This window comes from Lupinus angustifolius, chromosome LG03 (genome assembly GCF_001865875.1).
Source record: "Lupinus angustifolius cultivar Tanjil chromosome LG03, LupAngTanjil_v1.0, whole genome shotgun sequence".
NCBI classification, from domain to species: Eukaryota; Viridiplantae; Streptophyta; class Magnoliopsida; order Fabales; family Fabaceae; genus Lupinus; species Lupinus angustifolius.
Genome location: NC_032011.1, coordinates 9,215,972 through 9,220,188, shown reverse-complemented (window position 1 = coordinate 9,220,188; position 4,217 = coordinate 9,215,972). Strand labels below are relative to the sequence as shown.

General features: G+C 35.9%; 1 pseudogene; it reads left to right on the top strand.

Moving 5' to 3' along the window:
* Positions 2,610-4,217, top strand: part of LOC109342325 — a 4,802-nt pseudogene continuing 3,194 nt past the window's right edge.

The following is a 4,217-nucleotide window of genomic DNA, read 5'->3' as shown; positions in this document are numbered from 1 at the left end:
CGTCACACCCTACTTCATGCTCTATTAAAATTGTTTGGCCTTGAATTCAAGTTGCTTAAAATAGATTCTTTGATATGGCAAGTGAACTAAGGTGTGGGTTATACTTTTTAATTCACTTGTCAATACCTTAAGAGAAGCATTTTTTGATCTTTAAATCAAGTTTTAGGTGATCAAGCTAAAATCGCATTAATTACTTCTTAAAGAATCAAAATTAACCAAAAGTAATAACTTGAATATATTGAAATAAAAAGATGATGCAAATGAAGAAAAGAAATAACATTACACCAAAATCCAAATCAACGGGTAGGTGCATGAGCAATCTATCCAAGGATAAGATGCTTTTGGACCCAAATGAGATTACAAAATTAACTTTTGCATCACATTTGCCAACTCCTTTCTCCTCTTGAATTCTAAGAGAAATTTACAAGAATTTACCTAAGAACTAGCTTCGAACCGTGGCCTCAAAGTACTAGAATTCTAGAGAGATGTTTTTATGGAGAGAAGAAGTGAAGAATAGAATGTATTTTGAATGGTGGAAGAGGGACTTTATTTATAGGCAACCAGGTCACAGCCTGGCCCTCTTGGTCCACGCCAGGCATACCAAACCCTTTTGCATGGTCTTTTGTCCTTGGCCAAGCAGCTTAGTCAGCTGCTTGTTGTGGACTCACCAAAGCTACTTGTGAGCTACTTGACCTGACTATTGTAGGATATTCTAAAAATCTCTCAGGGGCTTTGTCAAGTGATGTCAAGCATGATGTCATAATTGCTTGGTGGCCAACTCAAGTTGACCACTTGTTGGGTCTAACCTGCCAGGCTGCTTAGGTCGCACCGCTCAGCTGCCCGCTTGAGCAGGTTGGTGAGGCCAGGTAGGTGCTTGGTGAGTAGGTTGTTCTATTTGGCCAAGTATGTGGTTCTAGGCTGGGCGATCCAGGTGCATGCTGAGCTGCCTGCTTCTGCAGGTTGGCTTGTGTCATGCTTGAGTCTGATTGTGCCATGCATGTGTCTGACCAAGACAGGTTGGTGCCAGGTAAGATGGGTGGCCTTGTTTGTCCATGCTAGCTACTAAGTGAGCAGCTTCATGCGTTTGGTCCATGCTTTGGCCAAGCACTTAGCTTTAAATGTGTGCATCAAAAGTGGCCTATGTGGTCACCTCCTTGCTTGACTATTTTTCTGAATTTTTTTTCTCTTGATTTTCCCTAAAAACTTCACATAAAGACTCGGAAAAGTAGTAAGCAAAATATATAACCAAAGTATGATAATTTATGTAAAAAAGTGTTGAATTAAGCTGGTTTTGCATGACTTGCGTAGGATAAGTGCCATGAAAAGTGTATGAAAATTAGGTATTTTTGGCACTTACCAAATATTAAAGAAGCATTGTTGAGGATGTCATATCAACAGCGATGTCTTAAATAAGCGTTGTTGAAGATGTCATATCAACAATGATTTCTTAAACACAAATTGTTGAATTGTTACGACTTTTAAATATCTAAAGTTGATTCACACTTCCCTCTACACTCTCAAACTTGTTCAAAAAGAAAACCACACACTCAGAGAATATCATACACTAAGAAAACCTCATACCAGCTAAAAAAATTCATCAATGGCTTCCCAACGTGGTGATGATGAGTCTCATAGAGATGACGATGCTACACTGACTCCACAACATAAGCAACTCGTTGTTCATAAATGAACTCCATGTGGAATGACTTCCATGAAGAATTTCATTCGTGAAAAAATTAAGGACGTGAAGCTAGCAGTTGAATGGAATACAAAACGCCAACCTCTAAACTCCAAGGGTGGCAACACATTGGTAAACTACATTGGGATCGTGGTTAGTTATAATGTGCCTATAACATTCAACAAATGGACCTATGTTAGGTTGAATGTCATGAAGGAGCGTATCTGGAATGAAAAAAGAGTAAGTTCCTATTTCAGTATATGTGCTTATGTGTTTTCATGCAATGTATACGCTTTCATGCAATTTATATGTATTTTTGTTTATTTATTCAATGTATTTATCTGTTTTATATTTTTGTGTTTTCAGTCAACTTTTGATGTTGGTGAGGAGTATAAGGATTACATCCTGAAATCTGCCAACAAGTCTCTCCAACAATTTAGAATTGATGTCGGAGAATGTATCAGAGATGTTGATGGTAATGTTAACCTCAAACCTCCAACCAAGTATTAAAATGTCATTGAAGATGAGGATTGGAAGACTTTTGTCACTACACGCACAGAAGACGAGTCTTTCTTAGTAAAATCATCTTCCTTGTACTAACTTTATTATTTTTATATATGCTTTTGTATATACATATATATGATTGTTGATGTTTATATCGTTTGTTTTTGCAGAAAATAAGTAATGTAAACCGCAAGAGGGCATTTAAACCTTTGTATCCATATTGAGCTTCTCGAGCGGGGTATAGTGGAATCGAGGAAAAAAATGTAAGCATTGTTAATTTTTAAGTAAATTATCGGTTATGTTTTGAATCCATATATCTAATTACATTATTATTGGTTAAGTTTTGGCAGCTGGAACAAAATGATACACCCTCGACTATAGATGCAGTAGACCTCGATGTTATATGGGTGGATTCCTATAAGCCCAAATGAATCGGATGCAAAATCAATTGCACACCCTCATGCAACCGTTCAACGACTTCGAACAATCAAAAAAGCTGAGGGAAGCTGAGTTGCAACGACAAGCTGTTGACAATTTTCCTTTGAGCAACAACAAGAGTTGCACACATGTTCCTCCCAACATTCCCGTTCCCATTCCTGAGGTAATTTAGTTAACTGATTTTAATTATTTGCCATTTAGTTTAATTATAGTCATAAACTAATTATATGTTTTAACTAACATGTATGGAATCAATACTTGCAAACTTTACATGGATATCCCATCTAGGCGAGTAGTGGGTGTTGGTAAAGTGCACATCTCAATAGATGCTTTGCTGGATAATGCACATATCTCACCCCATCATGTGAAGGTCTCGATTGATGTTACAATCAATGAGGATGTATTGCTACCAATTCCTCTTGATGAGGATATCTTGACATTAAGAGACGCTATATGCACTTATGTGGCTTGGCTAATAGACCTTCCACTTGTAGTTCCTTTTAAGATATGATTTCCACCTTATGCTCACTCATATATATATATACATATATATATATATATATATATATATATATTGATATGTATTTGATATGTTTTGTATTACAATATTTCAGGAAAATTTACTATTCAGGCCCAATGAGGAGGAGTTAGTTGCCTCAACGACATCCCCTCACATAGTAGAACATCGATCAAACAAGGCCAAGGTGGGGAAGTCTAAGGTTAGAAAATCAAAAGCTAAGTTGCTTGATGAAAAATATATTACACACTATACATAACCTTAATTTAGCATGATTGATGATTCGTGGTGCCTAATGGACTTTGTTTCACATGGTTTAATGTTTTAGACTTTATTGGACTAATATTCCTAAAATGAGTTAATTTGGGATTATTTAGCCTGATTAAATCTTTTATCATTTTCAGATCATATTTGGCACCAATGGCATTTTGGGCATTATGGAAGTGGAGGATATGTGTTGAAGTGAAAATTGTATTTTTATTTTGGGAGTTTTTATTTAGGGCCCATTTTCGGTTTCACTCTTTGTGAAAGAGGGAATCCGAATTCCACTCTCACTCTCTATGTTCACTCATTTTCAGAATTTCGTTATCCCCCCGTTTGCTCTGCTTAGGTTTCACATCTTCTTCATTTTAGGTTTTCATTCATCTTCTTCATTTTCGGTTTGTATCTTCCACCGAATGGAAGGCTAAACTCGTAGACTAAATTCCTTTGGTAATGTATCACAACTCTTGAGGTTTTGTTATTAATGCATTTTCGGTTTCTTTATTGTTGATTTCTTCTATCTTAGAAACTGGTTTATGAGTTTATCTTTGCTTAGTTGATATACTCTCTAGTGCATGAATGCTTAGTTCATGTGAATTTGTTAACTGTTTCATTCTTATGCTAATTTTGCTTAGTTAGAGGCTTAGGTTTTGGAACTTTGAATTGATTATCACTTAGTTAATTGGTTCTCAACAAATTCAGAAGTTAATGATTGGAATATGAAAATAATCAATTGAAACCGAGGATTGAGTTGTGAACAAACGAACCAAAGAGATTTAATCATTTTATTACATTGCTTAACTATTGTTTCTGAATTTG